We start from the raw sequence: 21,478 nt of genomic DNA on the forward strand, positions 1-21,478 counted from the left end.
CTAATAGTGGGAGACTATTTCTCTGCCTTTTCGTCTTGTTTATATTGCTGTGTTTGGGGTGGCCTTTCTGTATTCTGGCAGTTTGTGGCTCCTCTTTATTGTGGGGGTTCCTCGCTGTGGGTGGGGTTGCACGGGTGGCTTGTCAATGTTTCCTGGTTAGGGAAGCTTGTGTTGGTGTTCTGGTGGGTGGAGCTGGATTTCTTCTCTCTGGAGTGTAATGAAGTGTCCAATAATGAGTTTTGAGAGGTTAGTGGGTTTGGTGTGACTTTGGGCAGCCTGTTTATAGACACATTGCCTTCTCTAAGAGTAGAGGTTAGATTCTCAAAAATACAATATTAAAAAAAAAGTCACAAAAATTATAAAATATATATATATGAAATTTGCTTTAAAAATAGGGTCTTTTTTTTGCAAGGTAATCAGTTCAGTTCAGTTCAGTCGTTCAGTCATGTCCAACTCTTTGCGACCCCGTGAATCACAGCATGCCAGGCCTCCCTGTCCATCACCAACTCCCGGAGTTCACTCAGACTCACGTCCATCGAGTCAGTGATGCCATCCAGCCATATCATCCTCTGTCCTCCCCTTCTCCTCCTGCCCCCAATCCCTCCCAGCATCAGAGTCTTTTCCAATGAGTCAACTCTTCGCATGAGGTGGCCAAAGTACTTGAGTTTCAGCTTTAGCATCATTCCTTCCAAAGAAATCCCAGGGTTGATCTCCTTCAGAATGGACTGGTTGGATCTCCTTGCAGTCCAAGGGACTCTCGAGGGTCTTATCCAACATCACACTTCAAAAGCATCAATTCTTCAGTGCTCAGCTTTCTTCACAGTCCAACTCTCACATCCATACATGACCACAGGAAAAACCATAGCCTTGACTAGACGAACCTTTGTTGGCAAAGTAATGTCTCTGCTTTTCAATATGCTGTCTAGGTTGGTCATAACTTTTCTTCCAAGGAGTAAGCGTCTTTTAATTTCATGGCTGCAGTCACCATCTGCAGTGATTTTGGAGCCCCCAAAAATTAAGTGTGACACTGTTTCCACTGTTTCCCCATCTATTTCCCAAGAAGTGATGGGACCAGATGCCATGATCTTCGTTTTCTGAATGTTGATATAAGCCAACTTTTTCACTCTCTGCTTTCACTTTCATCAAGAGACTTTTTAGTTCCTCTTTACTTTCTGCCACAAGGGTGGTATCATCTGCATATCTGAGGTTATTGATATTTCTCCCAGCAATCTTGATTCCAGCTTGTGCTTCTTCCAGCCCAGCATTTCTCATGATGTACTCTGCATAGAAGTTAAATAAGCAGGGTGACAATATACAGCCTTGACGTACTCCTTTTCCTATTTGGAACCAGTCTGTTGTTCCATGTCCAGTTCTAACTGTTGCTTCCTGACCTGCATACAGGTTTCTCAAGAGGCAGGTCAGGTGGTCTGGTATTCCCATCTCTTTCAGAATTTTCCACAGTTTGTTGTCATCCACACAGTCAAAGGCTTTGACATAGTCAATAAAGCAGAAATAGATGTTTTTCTGGAACTCTCTTGCTTTTTTGATGATCCAGCGGATGTTGGCAATTTAATCTCTGGTTCCTCTGCCTTTTCTAAAACAAGCTTGATCATCAGGAAGTTCACGGTTCATGTACTGCTGAAGCCTGGCTTGGAGAATTTTGAGCATTACTTTACTAGTGTGTGAGATGAGTGCAATTGTGCAGTAGTTTGAGCATCCTTTGGCTTTCCCTTTCTTTGAGATTGGAATGAAAACTGACCTTTTCCAGTCCTGTGGCCACTGCTGAGTTTTCCAAGCTTGCTGGCATATTGAGTGCAGCACTTTCACAGCATCATCTTTCAGGATTTGAAATAGCTCAACTGGAATTCCATCACCTCCACTAGCTTTGTTCGTAGTGATGCTTTCTAACGCCCACTTGACTTCACAGTCCCGGATGTCTGGCTCTAGTTGAGTGATCATACCATCGTGATTATCTGGGTCATGAAGATCTTTTTTGTACAGTTCTTCTGTGTATTCCTGCCACCTCTTCTTAATATCTTCTGCTTCTGTTAGGTCCATACCATTCTTGTCCTTTATCGAGCCCATCTTTGCATGAAATGTTCCATTGGTATCTCTAATTGTCTTGAAGAGATCTCTAGTCTTTCCCATTCTGTTGTTTTTCTCTATTTCTTTGCATTGGTCGCTGAGGAAGGCTTTCTTATCTCTCCTTGCTGTTCTTTGGAACTCTGCATTCAGATGTTTATATCTTTCCTTTTCTCCTTTGCTTTTCGCTTCTCTTCTTTTCACAGCTTTTTGTAAGGTCTCCTCTGGTGCTGCTGCTGCTAAGTCACTTCAGTCGTGTCCGACTCTGTGCGACCCCATAGACAGCAGCCCGCCAGGCTCTGCCATCCCTGGGATTCTCCAGGCAAGAACATTGGAGTGGGTTGCCATTTCCTTCTCCATTGCGTGAAAGTGAAAAGTGAAAGTGAAGTCACTCAGTCGCGACCACTCATAGCGACCCCATGGACTGTAGCCCACCAGGCTCCTCCATCCATGGGATTTTCTAGGCAAGAGTACTTGAATGGCTTGCCATTGCCTTCTCCGAAGGTCTCCTCAGACAGACATTTTGCTTTTTTTGCATTTATTTTCCATGGGGATGGTCTTGATCCCTGTCTCCTGTACAATGTCACGAACCTCAGTCCATAGTTCATCAGGCACTCTATCTATCAGATCTAGGCCCTTAAATCTATTTCTCACTTCCACTGTATAGTCATAAGGGATTTGATTTAGGTCATACCTGAATGGTCTAGTGGTTTTCCCTACTTTCTTCAATTTAAGTCTGAATTTGGCAATAAGAAGTTCATGGTCTGAGCCACAGTCAGCTCCTGGTCTTGTTTTTGTTGATTGTATAGAGCTTCTCCATTTTTGGCTGCAAAGAATATAATCAATCTGATTTCGGTGTTGACCATCTATCATGTCCATGTGTAGAGTCTTCTCTTGTGTTGTTGGAAGAGGGTGTTTGCTATGACCAGTGCATTCTCTTGGCAAAACTCTATTAGTCTTTGCCCTGCTTCATTCCATACTCCAAGGCCAAATTTGCCTGTTACTCCAGGTGTTTCTTGACTTCCTACTTTTGCATTCCAGTCCCCTATAATGAAAAGGACATCTTTTATGAGTGTTAGTTCTAAAAGGTCTTGTAGGTCTTTATAGAACTGTTCAACTACAGCTTCTTCAGCATTACTGGTTGGGGCATAGACTTGGATTACTGTGATATTGAATGGTTTGCTTTGGAAACGAACAGAGATCATTCTGTCGTTTATGAGATTGCATCCAAGTACTGCATTTTGGACTCTTTTTTGACCATGATGGCCACTCCATTTCTTCTGAGGGATTCCTGCCCACAGTAGTAGATATAATGGTCATCTGAGTTAAATTCACCCATTCCAGTCCATTTTAGTTACCTTGCAAGGTAATAGTAGGTTATTAAAATGAATATTAAAAGAGTAATAGGGGACTTGAAAAAAAATTTTTTTTAATTTAAAAAATGATAATAGTAAAAGTATGTCTAAGACTTTCTCTGGAGCTATTGTGGACAGTATGAGGTCAGTTCATTTTCAAATAGTTCCTTGGTCCAGCTTGTACTTCTCAAGATCTGTAGGCCCCTTCCTATGTAGTCGGTGCTAAGTACAGGGTTTTAATCTATTGCACCTGTCACTTCCAAAGTGGTTCCCTCTGTTTATTTTAGCTTCTTCTCTTTGCTGGTCTCTTCAGTGTCTAATTTCTGCCCTGACAAAAGGGGAGCGGTGGTGGTCACTTTTTTTAGGCTCACTTGTTCAGTCGTGCTGTGGGGAGGGAGGAACACTGCAAACAAATACCACTGGTGTGTGCTCACAGTGATTCAGCCACACTGGGTTTGCCCCCACTTACAGTGTATGTGCTTTCCCAGTCTGCACGGTTCAGGCTCTAGGTTGCTCTGCCGGGAACTGTCTGATGCTGGCCCTGGGTTGCTTGCACTCCCCAGGTCTAAGCCGCTCAGGTTCAGGTTCTTAGGTACTCTATAAAGGTGCAGGCTTGGTTGTGCCTGTCCCAGGTCTGAGCAGCTCAGGTGACCAGGTGCTTGGTGAGCACGGTCACACCCAGTTGAAGGCTGTGACTTATCACCTCCCCTGCCCCAGCCGCTCAGTTTTCTGGGTGTACAACGGGCACGCCTTCTCAGGTGTGCTGTGTGTCTCTTCTGGGGAGCTGATCTCTGGCTGCGACCTTCCTGGTGGATGTTGACTGTCCGGAATCCCAAGAAGTCTTGGTTAGCAACGAACTCTGCTTGCAGTTTGGTACAGGATGCCTGTCTGGGGCCATGATTGTCCCCTTCCGGCTCTGGCTGCCCTCGCCTGCCTGTCTCCGGTGGGGGATGGGCTGGTCTGCAGCTGGCTAGTTCTGCTCAGTCCTTTGTTCTGTGAGCAGGCCTGGCAGTGTCTTAGGTTAGGGCTTTTCCCAGGATAGCTATCCCACAGTCTGGGTTGCTATCTCAAGCTAGTTCCCTCAGATTGCCCTCGGGGCATTCAGGCCCAGTCCTTACTCTAAGCAATGTAGCCCACGCCTCCCTGTCCAGCCCCCACTTGCTAGTGGCAGATGCAGTCGTCTATGCTGCTTCTCCATTGGGAGTTACTGTTGGGCACGTAATCTGTGGGGTTAAATTATTTATTTATTTTTCTTCCTAGTTATTTTGCCCTTTGAGATTCCAAGGCTTGCCACAGACCCACCAGAGAGAGTGTTTCCTGGTGTTTGGAAACTTCTCTTTTAAGACTCCTTTCCCGGGACAGATCTCCATCCCTACCTCTTTTGTCTCTCTTTTTATCTTTTATATTTTGTCCTATCTCCTTTTGAAGACAATGGGCTACCTTTCTGGGTGCCTGATGTGCTCTGCCAGCATTCAGAAGTTGTTTTGTGCAATTTGCTCAGCGTTCAAATGTTCTTTTGATGAATTTGTGGGGGAGAAAGTGGTCTCCCCATCCTATTCCTCTGCCATGTTAGGACCTCCTCCTCTACATTCTTGACTAAGGTGCTATGCTGCTGCTGCTGCTGCTAAGTCACTTCAGTCGTGTCCGACTCTGTGCGACCCCAGAGACGGCAGCCCACCAGGCTCCCCTGGCCCTGGGATTCTCCAGGCAAGAACACTGGAGTGGGTTGCCATTTCCGTCTCCAATGCATGAAAGTGAAAAGTGAAAGTGAAGTCGCTCAGTCGTGTCCTACTCTTAGCGACTCCATGGACTGCAGCCTACCAGGCTCCTCCGTCCATGGGATTTTCCAGGCAAGAGTAGTGGAGTGGGGTGCCATTGCCTTCTCAAAGGTGCTATACTGCCTCCCAAATAAAGAGCTAAAACAAAACAATCTGTAAGGGCTTCTTTATATTTTAGTATCCTATTTTGGAGAAGGGATAGCTTTGCTCTTATTTTGTATGTCATTTGTAGGCTTTGAAGCTCAAAAGAAAAGGTGTAATTATTAGGCTACTTTCATGTTGAATTCCATCATATTCTGCTTTCTACTATTTAAAATAATTTCCCATTGTTTTTAGTTTTTATGTGTAGGATTTTAGCCATAGCAGGGAATGATGTGTCTACAGTAATGAAACCTTGGTTAATACCAGAATATGATCCCTGAGTTGCGAAGATACCCTGGAGAATGCAATGGCAACCCACTCCACTATTCTTGCCTGGAAAATTCCACAGACAGAGGAGCCTGGTGGATTATAGTCCATAGTGTTTCAGAGTCTGACATGACTGAGTACGCATGCACAAACACACATGAAAGATAAAGGCCTCTTCTCTTCAGAAGAATTATAGTAGGATCCCAAAGCATGAGATTACGAAAGTTTCTAGATCCATACAGCACCCACAAACAGAGACCTGAGCACTGCAGAGCCCACTTGTCTGCATATTGTAATGTGTTATACAAATGTACAAAATGTTCACTGTTTTTTTGCTAAATCAATCCTTTAGAAACAGACACGATAGAAAAAAATGACAACACAAGGCCATAAAGCTAACAGAGGTTGAATTTCATTACTGATTCTGTTATGAGCTTCTGTCTTAGAGCAAAGCATTCTGGGAATATCTTTAGACTCTTTTGACAACTTGATGACAGCCTCGCAGCCTAACAACTCTATTTACATAACAAGCTGCATACTTAAGTCACTTGTAGAGCACTATGTAGTGTTATAAGACAGAAAGACATTCACATACTTTCACCATGTCATTTAAAATTTCTGAGCCTCAGTTTCCTTCTCTGTAAAATGAGCATCATAAGACTGTTGTGAGATAAGAATAAATGTATATGAAGATGCTGTTATAAGAATCTGTGCATTCATTAGTATTACATTCATTTTATGTGAAAAACATGTACCAAGACTTTAATTCAACATAGTAGATTCAAAACCTCTTGGCCAGTGATCCCCAAAAGGTCTCATTACTATTTGTTTCCAACCAAATTGGAAGGATATAAACATTCCATCCTCAACAAATTTCCTCTGTCCTTACAATGTTTTCCTTGTCCTTCTCTCCCTTTTCTCTACCCTATCTTTTCAAAGATTCTTCAGCAACTTCAGTCATGTATCCAGCCACTACAGTCATGTATCCAGCCATCATTAATATTTTATTACCACAAATAGTGCTCTGTAACTGTTTCCCATGACCTTTCTTTTCTCTTGTTTGCAGAAATGTGCTGAAAGATGAGTCACTCCCTGGCCTAATTAATGAAAAGATGATGGTTTTCTCAGAAACTGGAATAGAGAACAGTCCTTGCTTAAACTACTATCTGTATTTAAGATCAGAATGCTCCTTTTAAGTTACAAAGAATGTGTTGCTATTAATAAAGATTCTCTGTGTATTGATTGAAGCAAGCTCCCATAATACAATGTTTAAAGTCTGATAATGTGCTACTGATTTAAAAGATTCTCAAGGATAAGCTGACCTAAAATGATCAAGTTTGTTAGCACACAAATGAGAAGATATGGGGAATCTGGTAAGGTCATTTATGTTGGCTCCATCTTTCAGCGAGACCCTCTGAAATCTCTTTCATCACAGTAGAAATACTCTAAGGTGTCAGTAGTGATAAGGATTTTACTGAGGACTGGACCGAGGAGATAAAACCAGTCAATCCTAAAGGAAATCAGTCTTGAATAATCATTGGAAGGATTAATGCTGAAGCTGAAGCTCCAATATTTTGGCCACCTGATGGGAAGAAATGACTTATTTGAAAAGACCCTGATGCTGGGAAAGATTGAAGGCAGGAGGAGAAAGGGACAACAGAGGATGAGATGGCTGGATGATGTCACTGACTCGATGGACATGAGTTTGAGCAAGCTCCAGGGTTGGTGATGGCCAGGGAAGCCTGGTGTGCTGCAGTCCATGGGGTCCCAAAGAGTCAGACACCACTGAGCAACTGAACTGAACTGGACCTTGTACCAGCCCCCTTGTCCACTTTTCAATCTTCCTCACTGCTCCCAGAGGTGGGGAGAGTTATTGTTTTTTACAGGGTTGCAGTCTATAGAGTTAATGAGCTAGTAAGAGACTGAGTTGGGACTAAACCCAGCACTGTCTGACTTTAAAGCTCTGCAGTGCCTCTTGGACATAAACTCCCAAAACTCCTTTCCTGTGGGAGGACCTCTCTCTGTTCTTTTACTGGGCTAATCTTGGCCCAAACTGTATGCCTTCTTCAGCACTCTCATCCTTTCCTCTCTTCACTTCTCCCCCTTGCTCCCTCACCTTGCCAGATCTCTCCAGTATCAGTCTCCTTCCGGTGTCATGACCATGTGGGGTTCTTTACTGAACCCAGGTAGGCTTGTACTTCCTGGGTCCTGGCAGGAAGGGGAGCAGTGCTCTTTAACTGCTCTCTTAGAGACTAACTCCTTCATGGCTATAAAACTCATTAAAGGTGAACAGAAGCTCAATATCATTCTTGGGGTTGTTTGGATTTTTCAATAGGAGGTAGAATAGTGGCAGGTTAAAGCAGTGGAACAGGTAGGTGGAGCTGGGACAGAGCATTTGGGCAGAGGAATTGTTCTAGCATTAAGTTAGAGGCAGCAGCAGCTGCTTTGACAAGAGAAAGAGTGTGCTGCCATCAATTGGTGATGCCTGCTTTAGCCAAGGGTGCAGGATGACAGAACTGTATATTTCTGACTCCAATGAAGCCCAGGCTTGGAAGAGGTGAACTCCAAGGCATGTTTGGAGGGTGGTGAGTTCATTTGGAGGTTTCCTGCTTAAGGAGAATTTCTGCTATTGTGGCCTCTATCTTTCATCCAAATTCCTTTCCCTGCCCCCATTTCCATTTTGACATAGAACATGCACAGATCTGAGACCCTGGGTCACACTGAGAGGGAGAAAGGCATTTTACCACTGCATCCAGTCATCCTTGTAACAGAATATAAGGAACATTGGTGGGTGACAGATGCTGAGGTGGCTGTGAAGAAGCCTGTGAGTAGGATTAAGGTGTATAAGCCTAGCACTCTGTTAGGGTTCAAAGCATTAGGGCCCTGGTGGGGAAGGAGGACAGAAGATCCACCATCATAGAGTGTCGGTGGGCACTTAGTGCTCGTGGTGCTGTTTCCCGGTGGGTGAACAGTCATCTTCTCATAGCCCCTGTATGGAGGGGCAGGGTCCGGAGATGTGTGCAGCCTGCCCCCTGAAGGTAAATGGCCTTGGGGATGATTCAGACCTTATCTATCTATCTCCCTCTCCTCATTTTCTTTTCTTCTTCTTTTTCTTTTAGCTCCATGGCAGGGAGGTGAGGAAGACCTTTTGAGCTGGAAGGTCTTTATTCTTTTTTAATATTTATTTTTAATTGATTGATGATTGGTTTACAACATTGGTTTGATTTCTATCATATTCAACATGCATTAACCACAGGTGTACATATGTCCCATCCCCCTTGAATCTCCCTCCCACTACCCACCCATTTTTACTCCTCTAGGTTATTACAGAGCCTCAGTTTGAGTTGCCTGAGTCATACAGCAAGTTCCCACTGGCTATCGGTCTATATATATTAGTACATCACCTCTCAGATCAGTTTCACATGCTGCTTAAAGCATTATTTCTTAAAATAAGGAGAAACACCCATTTCCCATCCTTTTCCCAGGTATGCTTAAATTTGTGGGTTTATTTTTTTCTGATCCTGTCAGTAGAGTTCAATTATATGCCTGTCTTTTTCAGATATATAAAAAATGGAGCTTTCTCTGATTCAAGACAGCTCTCTACAGCAACAAAAGCAGGAAAGTAAACATAAGGAATGAAAAAGAAAACTAATGGAGAAATTATATCTTCACCAGAAGGTTCCCAATTTCTAGAACATCAGCATAGAAAGATTTCACCTGTGTCTAGAGTGGAAGCAAACTGGTCGATGACTCTCTTTAATTTTTTTTTTTTTTTAAGAGAATGTATTTTCTAAGTCCTTAAGGTACACAGTGTTTCTGAAAACAGCTGTGAAATATTTGAGGTACAAATATAAGCATGAGAGAAAACAGCAAAACAGTGATCCTTCTGTTGAAGCCTCTTGAAATGCAGATATTTTCTTTTCCCTCAAGATTATATTTCTCAAGATAAATCCATTTGGACTGCAACACAAGAGAGAGAGAGAGAGAATAATTCAGGTGAACTCAAGCTGAGGAAAAAATTAGGCATTAAAAACTTCTGTTATTCTTTCTTCCTAAAACAGAGTGATAGATACACAATCCCTTATGGAATATCTTAGTGTGATGGAGAGAGAATGGAATTGGGAAAAGTGAAGCCTAATATAATCCAATATCCGGTTATCAGTAAAGGAGAATTGTAGAACTGAGTTCATAGAGTGCTTAAATATTTAAGATACAATGAACCAAGGATGCTGGAAACAAAGCCCTAAAGTCTAGGGAGGAGTTTGGATAAATTTTTTCCAATTATTGCTTTCACAGATGTAATAGGTTAATCCTCCACCTCATAAAAATTAAAAATGTTATGTGCGTGTGTGCGTGCTAAGTCATGTCAGTCATGTCCGACTCTGTGTGACCCTATGGGCTGTAGCCCACTGGGTTCCCCTGTCCATGGGATTCTCCAGGCAAGAATACTGGAGTCGATTGCCATGTCCTTCTCCAGGAAATCTTCCCAACCTAGGGATCGAATCTTGTCTTTTACGTATCCTGCATTGGCAGGTGGATTCTTTACTGCTAGCACCACCTGGGAAGCAGAGGTTAAGTTCTTGTCCTACTACCCACATCCTCTGTGCTCAGCATAGTTTTGTGTATATTCTTTTGTTACCTGGAGAAAATATATATTATTGTTTTGGTAAGCATATCTTTTAAAAGAAAAAATGATAAATTCTATATGTGTAGTTTGGCAACTTTTTTCCCCATTAACAACACAATATGTCCAACGTTATTTCAGATAGTACACATCTCAAATTGCAGGCATAAGTCTCAGCTGTTTTTGTTTTTTAACTGAGGCATAATATACCACAGTGAAGACAGGCTTAGGTTATTTGACCATTGCCCTACTGAAGGACATTTATGGTATTTCCAATTTTACTCTCAGGTATCTTGAATATGCTTTCTTGGTCATATGTGAAAATTGTTACTTTAGGAAAGATATTAAAAAATTTACTGGGACATAAGACATGTACCATTTAGAATTCTGTTAGCTAGAGGGGCTCCCCTGGTGGCTCAGTGGTAAAGAATCTGCCTGCCAGTGAAGGAGACAAGGGTTCAATTCCTGGTCCGGGAGGATCCCACATGCCGTGGAGCTGCTAAGCCCATGTGCCACAACTACTGAGCCCACAAGCGGCAACTACTGAAGCCTGTGCCCCCAGTAGCCCGTGACCGCAACGAGAGAAGCCACGGAAGTGAGAAGCCAGCGCACCGCAACTACAGAGTAGTTCCCTCTCTCAGCAACTAGAGAAAAGTCCATGCAGCGATGAAGACCAGTACAACCAAAATATATGAATACATAAATTCTGTTAGCTAGAGATCAGAGCTCATATTTACCTACACTCTACTACTTAGAGTTGATATCATCAAACATTTACTTTTTTGTCAGTTTGATGGGTTAAAAATGGTATTTCATTGTTTTTATTTTCTTGATTTTTAATGGAATTGAGCATTGGTTTTCCGGTGCTTGATGCCCTGTTTATATTTTGCTTCTGTGAATTGCCTGTTGCATTTTGGTGGTGGGGGTGCAGGGGCGGAAATGGTGGGGCAGGTGTTTTTACAATGGATTGCTTGTACTCCCATTTTTAGACATTTTTCCTTTTGTATTCCAGAAAGCAATCTTTTATCTTCACATGTGTTGAAGTATCTTTCTCCTACTACATCATTAAAAAAAAAACTTTTTCTGCATGGTATAATTTGTCATATAAAGGTTTTAATCTTGAAGTACCTGAGGTGAAAGAGGAGAGTGAGAAAGCTGGCTTAAAACTCAACATTCAAAAAATGAAGAGCATGGCATCCAGTCCTATCATTTCATGGCAAATAGATGGGGGAAATGCAGAAGCAGTGTCAGATTTCATTTTCTTGGGCTCCAACATCACTGGATACAGAGACTACAGCCATGAAATTAAAAGACACTTGCTCCTTGGAAGAATAGCTATAACAAACCTAAACAGTGTATTAAGAAGCAGAGGCATCACTTTGCAAAAGTCTATGTAGTCAAAGCTATGAATTTCCAGTAGTCATGTATGAATGTGAGAGTTGGACCATAAAGAAGGCTGAGTGCCAAAGAACTGATGCTTTTGAACTGTGGTTGGAGAAGACTCTTGAGAGTTCCTTGGACTGCAAGGAGATCAGACCAGTCAATCCTAAAGGAAATCAACCCTGAATATTCTTTGGAAGGACTGGTGCTGAAGCTGAAGCTCCAACACTTTGGCCACCTGATGCGAAATGTTGCAAAGGATATGACTTAACAACTGAACAGCAACAAGAAGGCCCTACCCACCCAAGGTCATGCATGCATTTTCATTTATTTATTTTGAATATTTTAATGATTTTTATCTTGCTGCTGCTGCTAAGTCGCTTCAGTCGTGCCCGACTCTGTGTGACCCCATAGACGGCAGCCCACCAGGCTCCCCCGTCCCTGGGATTCTCCAGGCAAGAACACTGGAGTGGGTTGCCATTTCCTTCTCCAATGCGTGAAAGTGAAAAGCGAAAGTGAAGTTGCTCAGTCGTGTCAGACTCTTCGCGACCCCATATACTGCAGCCTACCAGGCTCCTCCATCCATGGGATTTATCTTATCTTTAGCATTTTAGTAAAATTGGAGTTTATCTTGTAACCAGCATGAAATTAACATGTGTCTTATTTTTTACCAGTTGATATCTAGTTAACCTGATACCATTTATTAAATAATCTACCCACTGATTTGAAATGTGACTTTGTTGTTGTTGTTCAGTCACTCAGTACCGTGTGACTCTGCGATCCCATGGATTGCAGCATGCCAGGCTTCCCTGTCCTTCACCATCTCCCAGAGCTTGTTCAAACTCATGTCCATCAAGTCAGTGATGCCATCCAACCATCTCATCCTCTGTCATCCCCTTCTCCTCTTGCCTTCAGTCTTTCCCAGTATCTGGGTCTTTTCCGATTAGTCAGCTCTTTGCATCAGGTGGCCAAAGTACTGGAGCTTTAGCTTCAGCACCAGTCCTTCCAATGAACATTCAGGACTGATTTCCTTTAGCATTGACTGGTTTCATCTCCTTGCAGTCCAAGGGATTCTCAAGAGTCTTGTCCAACACCACAGTTCAAAATCATCAATTTCTTGGCCCTCAGTCTTCTTTATGGTCCAACTCTCACATTCATACATGACTACTGGAAAAACCATAGCTTTGACTAGATGGACCTTTGTTGGCAAAGTAATATCTCTGCTTTTTAATATGCTGTATAAGTTTGTCATAGCTTTTCTTCTAAGAAGCAAGCATCTTTTAATTTCGTGGCTGTAGTCACCATCTGCAATGATTTTGGAGCCCAAGAAAATAAAGTCTGTCACTGTTTCCACTGTTTCCTATCTATTTGCCATGAAGTGATGAGACCAGATGCCATGATCTTAGTTTTCTGAATGTTGAGTTTTAATCCAGCTTTTTCACTCTCCTCTTTCACTCTTATCAGTAGGCTCTTTAGTTCCTTTTCGCTTTCTGCCACAAGGGTGGTATCATCTGCATATCTGAGGTTATTGATATTTTTCTGGCAATCTTGATTCCAGCTTGTGCTTCATCCAGCCCAGCCTTTCACATGACGTACTCTGCATATAAGTTAAATAAGCAGGGTGACAATACACAGGCTTGACATACTCCTTTCCCAGTTTGGAACCAGTCCGTTGTTCTATGTCCAGTTCTAACTCTGGTTTCTTGACTTGCATACAGGTTTCTCAGGAGGCAGGTAAGGTGGTCTGGTAGTCACATCTCTGTAAGAATTTTCCACAATTTATTGTAATCCATACAGTCAAAGGCTTTAGTCAATGAAGCAGAAGTAGATATTTTTCTCGAACTCTTGCATTTTCTATGATCCAATGGATGTTGGCAATTTGATCTCTGGCTCCTCTGTCTTTTCTAAATCCAGCTGGGTCATCTGGAAGTTCTCAGGTCATGTACGTTAAAGCTTAGCTTGGAGAATTCTGAGCATTACTTTACTAGCGTGTGAAATGAGTACAATTGTGTGGTAGTTTGAATGTTCTTTGGCATTGCTTATCTTTGGGATTGGAATGAAAACTGCCATTTTCCAGTCCTGTGGCCACTGCTGAGTCTTCCAAATTTGCTGGCATATTGATATTGACCCACTGATTTGAAATGTTACTTTAGCATATACTTAATTTCCAAGTATTATGGAATTTATATGTGGAATTTCTATTCTAGTCCAAAGACCACTTTACTCTTGTTTCAATACTATACAGTAAGTCCCCTACATATGAACGAGTTCTGTTCTGAGAGCACAGTACAATTTGTGCAGAAGACCAACAAAGTTGGTATAGGTATCCCAGGAACACAATTGGTTATGTAGTACTGTACTGTAATAGGTTTATAATGCTTTCACACAAATAAATAGCTCAGACTGTAAAGCATTCGCCTGCAATGCAGGAGACTTGGGTTTGATCCTTGGGTTGGGAAGATCTCCTGGAGAAGGAAATGGCAACCCATTCCAGTATCCTTGCCTGGAAAATCCCATAGACAGAGGAGCCTGGTGAGCTATAGTTCATGGGGTCACAAAGAGTCGGACACGACTGGTTGAAAAGTGCAGCAGTACAGTACAGCAGTTGGCATACAGGGGCTGGCATCGAGTGAAGGGGCAAGAAGAGTTACTGACTGGAGGAGAGAGAGGAGATCAGAGATGGTAGAGATGAAGGATCATCAGCAATAGGAGACAGAGGGCAAGCTGCAGTTTCACTCACTCACATCCTGAGCTTGAAATAAAGATATTGTACTACTGTATGCTATACAGTACTGTACAGTGAAGTACACAAAAGCAAAATGACAGGGATGGATGCACATGACAGTGTACTCCAGACACATGAACTAACTTACGTGATTCAACATGCAAATGCACATTCACATCTGTGAAAGTTCCAACTCGAAGGTTCATATCTAAGGGACTTCCTGTGTCTCTTAAGTTGCTGTGGTGTGTGTGCCAAGTCACTTCCGTTGTGTCCGACTCTTTGCAACCCTGTTGACTGTAGTCCACCAGGCTCTTCTGTCCATGGGATTTTCCAAGCAAGGGTACTGGAGTGGGTTGCTGTTTCCTTCTTCAGGGGATCTTCCCAACCCAGGGACCGAACCTGCATCTCTTGTGCCTCCTGCATTGGCAGGCGAGTTCTTTACTGCTAGTGCCACCTGGTAAGTTCCTATAGTTTGTTTAAAACTTGATATAAGAAATGAAAAGTCCCAGAATTTGTTCTTCACTTACAAAGTTACCTTGATGGCTGCTTTTCATTGAACTGTTCACACGAATTTTAGTACGCTCTTTCCAAATTATATAAAAAGTAATTGGGAGATCTTTTTTATCATGATTGCATTAAATTTACAGATTAATTTGTGGAGTATTAAGTAGAATTTTCTGGTTCACAACCAGATATGCTTTTCTGAATATTTTATAGTTTTCTCTAAAAGGGTCTTTCATATCTTGATAACCTTATTCAAAATATTTTATAATTTTGTTACCATTATGAAGTTACTTTGCAATTGCTGAATACAGGTGTATAGAAAAGCATCGTATTTAAAAAAAACCTTTTTTCATGACAGAAGTTTCCTATGTGAAGAAGACTTTCTCTTTTCAGTGCTGAGAAAAAAGCTTTGATGGGGTTCAGGGCAGACTGCCCCAAATATGCCACATTGCCATCTTGATTATTTTGAATAAAAATTCCTTAAGAACAATCAGTCTAAGAGGGGCACTCTGACCCTCTTTTGCCCTCCTAAGAGCAGGAAATAAATCTTCCTTGTGAAAGGTACTCCTTTGCCCCACACAAACAGATAAAGAGACATCCTTACTTCCAGAGAGAGGGAATTCAGGGCTGAGGAGTTTGTGTAAACAATAGCTTTGCTTAGATTCTTCTAATCAGTTCAGTTCAGTTCAGTCACTCAGTCGTGTCCAACTCTTTGCTACCCCATGGACTGCAGCACACTAGGCTTCCCTGGCCATCACCAACTCCTGGATCTTACTCAAACTCATGTCTTAACACCATTAAGTCGGTGATGCCATCCAACCATCTCATCCTTTGTCATCCCCTTCTCTTCCTGCCTTCAAACTTTACCAGCATCAGGGTCTTTTCAAATTAGTCAGTTTTTTGCATCAGGTGGCCAAAGTATTAGAGTTTTAGCTTCAGCATCAGTCCTTCCAGTGAACATTCAGGACTGATTTCCTTTAGGATTGACTGGTTGAATCTCCTTGCAGTCCAAGGGACTCCCAAGAGTCTTCTCCAAGACCACAGTTCAAAAGCATCAATTCTTCAAATTAGTACCCAAGCGTAAATTTCTGTCTTGTCAGTTCTTCACAAATGTATTGTTTCTTTGTCTAAAAGGTATAAAAGTGCTTTGGTTACTTCTTTGGTTCTCATATTTCTATGAGTTTCTGTATGTATAATAAATTAAATTTGTTTTTCTCCTGTTAATCTGTCCTGGGTCAATTTCATTCTTCGACCAGCTGAAAAGAACCAAAAGGGAAAGGGGGAAATTTCTCTTCCCTGACAGCTTTGAGAGAATGAGGAGAAATATCCATAAATGTCCCTTTCACCCAGAAGTCAGATGCACTCAACGATGTTTGCAGTGACCCTGGGAGACGCCTACTGTTTTGTTTCAGTGCAGTTTCTGCTGCTCCTCTGATCCCTCCTATGACTGAATTCTGGTATTTAAAGCAAATAAGTTCAAATAAATATTAATCTTGAAGAAAGGTAGATAGCCTTAGGAAAGAAAATATCTTAAAGAAAGGTAGGTTTTTATATTAAATCTGTAAATATGGATTGGAAACCTTTTGTGCAAGACACAACTAGTTACTGTGAAGCATATCAAAGTGAGTCAAATATTTCCCCTGCCCTCAGGGAACTTAAAACAGAGTTAGCAGTGGATGTATTTTTAGAAGGTCAGTGGTGACAAATTTGGTAAAGTAGCTAACTTTCACTGAATGAGTGCTGTACACTAGAAGCATATTTATTTTTTATTTAATCCTTATTTAAAAAAAAAAAAAAACCCTTGCAAGAGACACTATTATTCGCATTTAGAGGTGAGTTTTCTGGGTATGCATAAGTGTGTGCTCAGTCGTGTCTGACTCTTTGCAACCCCAGGGACTGTAGCCTACCAGCCTTCTCTGTCCATGGGATTTCCCAGGCAAGAATCTGAGTACATAATAAATAATTTGACTGGCCTTTGTCCACCATTTCTGGGAGGAAATTTCTAAACCCTTGGAGTTGCCCTGAGTGATAGGAGTGTCTTTGTTACTCATGGTGGGCTGCCTACCATGTGCCTACCAGTGAGGCGACTCATGGTGGCCCCTAGACAGCATGTGCTGATGAGATGATGCCAGGGGGCTGGCCAGCCAGAAAGACCAACCCTGTGATTAGAGGGTTGGGGCTTCAAGCCCTGTGATATCAACCCAACCTTCATGGAGGGAAGAGGGCTGAAGATTGAGTTCTTTTGCCCAGCCAGTCATTCTATCAATCATGCCTTAGTAATGAAACTCCAATAAAACTCTGTGCACAACAGATTAGATGAGCTTCCCTGGTTGGTTTCTTGAATATTGTCATAGCCAGGAGAAGGCAGTGCTGTCCAGGACTCCATGGAGAGAGGATGACTGGAAGCTTCGTGTCTGGGACTCTTTCAGAACTCTGTGTGTTTCTCTCTCTGGCTGGTTCTGATTGGTATCCTTTTGCTATTGTAAGATTGTAATTGTGAGTACAGCAGTTTCCTGAGTTCTGTGAATCACTGTAACGAATTATTGAACCTAAAGGGACTCATTGGAATCCCTGAATTTATAGCCAGCTGATCAGAAGGGAGAGCAAAACTGAGGGCCCCAAACTGGCAGCTGGTGTCAGAAGCAAGGGTAGTCTTGTGGAGGACTGTGCCCTTCACTCAAGAAATTTGGCCCAACTCTGCATAGTTGGGGTCATAAGTTGTTGCAGGAAGCTTATTCCTTAGATAGATCTGCTGGAGACTCCTTGTGCAAAGCAAATGCCTACCCTCTAATTTATCTTTCCTAAGTTTCCGTGTTGGCATGTTGTGTATCTAGATGGGGGAGGGGCAAATTCCCCTTCTAGTTTCCATCCTCTGTGGTGGATGTAGCCATGCTACGGCTTTCATGTACATAGGCAGGCAGGGATGAGGTAGGGGGAAAGCTCACCATATTAAGGCAGGAGGTAGGTGCCCCCCCACCCCCAGGTAAAGGCAATTGGAAATTCATCCCCTGTGCGCTGATACTCCAAGACTAGAACAGCAGGACAATTGACAGGGGAGGCTGGACTCTGCCCAGGTAGAAGATAAGAGATCACATATTTCTCATTCTCTAAGTCAGGAGACGTCTCTGACTACACACGTGCAGAAAGGTTCCTTGGGGGTCAAAAGGGGAGTTATGCTAATCAGAGTTCACTACCCGTAGGTCTCTTCAGTGGAATCCATCTTGGCTAAGAGATGCATAACACACATGTGAGGATCCCGAGATATACTAAATATGGGCTGTAAACCAGGCAAATCAAAATGATTGGCCAAAGGAAACCTGGAAGAAATGTCCCATTATGAGTAATTTAAGCTGCCGCAAGGGCTCGACTCTCTCTGAGTCTATTCACACGTATTGTACTTTTTCCCCTCCTAATAAACACTTTACTTGTTTCACTAATTTCCATCTTGGAGGGAATTCTTTTTCTGCAAAGCTGAAGGGCCAGGGCACTGACCACTGCTCTAGCAGTTAGTATTTTGTGCTCTCACCGCCATGACTGGACTTCAATATCTGGCCAAGGAATTGAAGTCCTGCTTCAAGCTATTGCTGCATGAGGCCACCTGACATCAATATTATCAGAAAGTCCAGTGGGAAGCATTGTATTTTCTACTTAACATCAGAATGTGCAAAGAAAACCAGCCCCAAGGGCTGTGGAGAGCTGGATGAAGACTCCTCAAAAAGAAATCTTCCAAGCAAGGACTCTGGGAGCCTCTCAAATCATATTCATCTTGTGCCTTGATATTAATAAGCAGTTAAGCACAGAATTATGACCAACCTAGATAGCATATTGAAAAGCAGAGATATTACTTTGCCAACAAAGGTCCGTCTAGTCAAGGCTATGGTTTTTCCAGTGGTCACATATGGATGTGAGAGTTGGACTGTGAAGAAAGCTGAGCGCCGAAGAATTGATGCTTTTGAACTGTGGTGCTGGAGAAGACTCCTGAGAGTCCCTTGGACTGCAAGGAGATCCAACCAGTCCATTCTAAAGGAGATCAGCCCTGGGTGTTCTTTGGAAGGAATGATGCTAAAGCTGAAATTCCGGTACTTTGGCCACCTCATGCAAAGAGTTGACTCATTGGAAAAGACCCTGATGCTGGGAGGGATTGGGGGCAGGAGGAGAAGGGGACGACAGAGGATGAGATGGCTGGATGGCATCACTGACTCGATGGACGTGAGTCTGAGTGAACTCCAGGAGTTGGTGATGGACAGGGAGGCCTGGCATGCTGCGATTCATGGGGTCGCAAAGAGTTGGACACGACTGAGCGACTGAACTGAACTGAAGAACAGAATGTGTAAAATGCATTAAGATGCAGACATGAGTCAATTTTATAGCCACTGGCTCAGAAAACATGTGTTTCCTGCTTGAGAACTACAAGATTTCTTCACACCTTGCAGTGAGAATTACACACATTAAACTTTTCTCAAAGTTGGTAATTCCACTGAACAGGGTTCCATGTTCAGTCTACACCAACTAAGCCCCAGCCTGCATCTGTGCCCTCAGTGTGGTCCCAGCTTCAACACCAAACTGCTCTTGCAGGGCATTTTTCTGCTCATAGAGTTATGAAAATTCTGGTCACTGTAGATGTAGTACTATGAAAAGAATACTGAAGAAAATGTCGTTTCTTGGCCAATGAAAGTTTCTCAAAAGTGTCAACCATGTAGGTGTAAGAATTCTTGGGCAAGGTTGCAACTCTTGTCCATTTAACCAGAGGCTGAGGTGGCATTGGTGTGTTTTCTAGAGAAGCCTCAGCAGATCGGCCCCATTATCTGTGGCTGGGACAGTAGAAGTGATTTCTTCCAAAGCTGGAGAAGCCACAGCTGGAGTCTGTGCCTCATTCTTCATGGCAGTGGTTATTTAGAACATCTCTGAGCTATGGCCACCATTCCTATAGGGAGGAATCAATGTGTAAAGGAAAATCTCCATTTATGACATCTGTGTATTTTCCTGTGGCTGTTACAACAAATTACGACAAATTTGGTGCCTTAAAACAACAGAAATTATTATTACTTTTTATTGAAGTATAAATCCCATGGACAAAGGAGCCTGGTGGGCTGTGGTCCTTAGGGTCACAAAGAGCTGGACACAACTGAAGTAACTTAACACAGCCATAGCACAGTCATTTTACAATATTGTGTTAATTTCAGATGTACAGCAAAGTGATTCAGATTTCTTTTCCATTATAGGTTATTAAAAAATACTGACTATAGTTCCCTGTAGGTCCTTATTGTTTATCTATTTTATATGTAATAATATGCACTTGGGCTTCCCAGGTGGCGCTAGTAGTAAAGAACCTACCTGTCGATGCAGGTGGACATAAGAGACGTGGGTTTGATCCCTGGGTTGGGCCCCTGCAGGAGGGCACGACAACCCACTCCAGTATTGCCTGAAAAATTCCATGGACAGAGGAGCCTGGCAGGCTGCAGTCCATAGTGTGACAGAGAGTCGGACACAACTGAAGTGACTTAGCACGCACACGATGTGTACCTATCAGTCTCAAAGTGTTAGTTTATCCCTCCTCTACCCCCTTAACCTTTGGGAACTATTAGTTAATTTTATTTATTTTTCTAAAGATTTTTTTTTTTATGTGGACCATTTGTAAAAGTCTTTATTGAATTTGCTACAACATTGCTTCTGTTTTATATTTGAGTTTTTCGATTGTGAGGCATGTGGGATCTTAACTCCTCAACCATGGGTTGAACTCACACCCCCTGAATTGGAAGGAGAAGTCTCAACCACCGGACCACCAGGGAAGTCCCAGAAACCATAAGCTTTAAACAGAAGAAATTTATTGTCCCACAGCCCTGGGGAACAGATAAAATCAAGACGCCCTTAAGGCCACACTTCCTTCTAGGGGGAAGCCTTCCTCGCCTCTCTCAGTTTCTGGTAACGCTAGGCATTTCTTGGCTTGTGGCTGGACAAATTTGCTCCTGTCTTCACAAACTTTCTTCCCAGTGCCTCTATGTCCAAATCCCCTTCTCCTTTCTCTGATAAAGACACCAGTTGTTAGATCCGGGGTTCACCCTAAATTTGGTATGACTTCATTTCAAATTCTTTAACTAATTACATCTGCAAAGACTCTATTTCCAAATAAGCCCACACTGTGAGATTCTGGGTAGACATGCATTTTCATGGAGCACGATGAAACCCGCTACATCATCCAAACATGCAGATTTGAGTCATGCATTTTTCTGACCTAATCTGTTTGAGCCTCAATTTGTAGAGTGAGGCTAATGATGACACCCAGCCTACCACACAAGGCTGTTAAGGTTGAATGAGATAATTGATGTGAAAGTGCTTTATAAACTATTATAAGAATAATGTGATAAGAATATAATGGAATATTTTAACTGCTGGTTTTAGGATTTACTGTCATTGTTCAAGGAAATATTTTGGTAAAACTACATGCTGTGTCAATGAAAGGCTGAGGATTTGGTGTGGGCAGTAACCAAGGTAACAAATGTGGATACCTGAAAGCCTTGTATATGTCAAGAAGAGGAAGAATTATTATTTTATTTTACTTTTTATTTCCCTTAGGAGGAGGAAAGGGTGAGCTGGGAGAAGCTAGGACATAATATGGGTTTAA

At 42.5% G+C, this 21,478-nt stretch overlaps 1 pseudogene; it reads right to left on the reverse strand.

The window, feature by feature from the left end:
- Nucleotides 1-18,388, reverse strand: part of LOC101902438 (dnaJ homolog subfamily C member 28-like) — a 31,916-nt pseudogene extending 13,528 nt beyond the window's left edge.
- Nucleotides 18,389-21,478: the final 3,090 nt, after the last annotated feature.

Source organism: Bos taurus, chromosome 5 (genome assembly GCF_002263795.3).
Source record: "Bos taurus isolate L1 Dominette 01449 registration number 42190680 breed Hereford chromosome 5, ARS-UCD2.0, whole genome shotgun sequence".
Lineage (NCBI taxonomy): Eukaryota > Metazoa > Chordata > Mammalia > Artiodactyla > Bovidae > Bos > Bos taurus.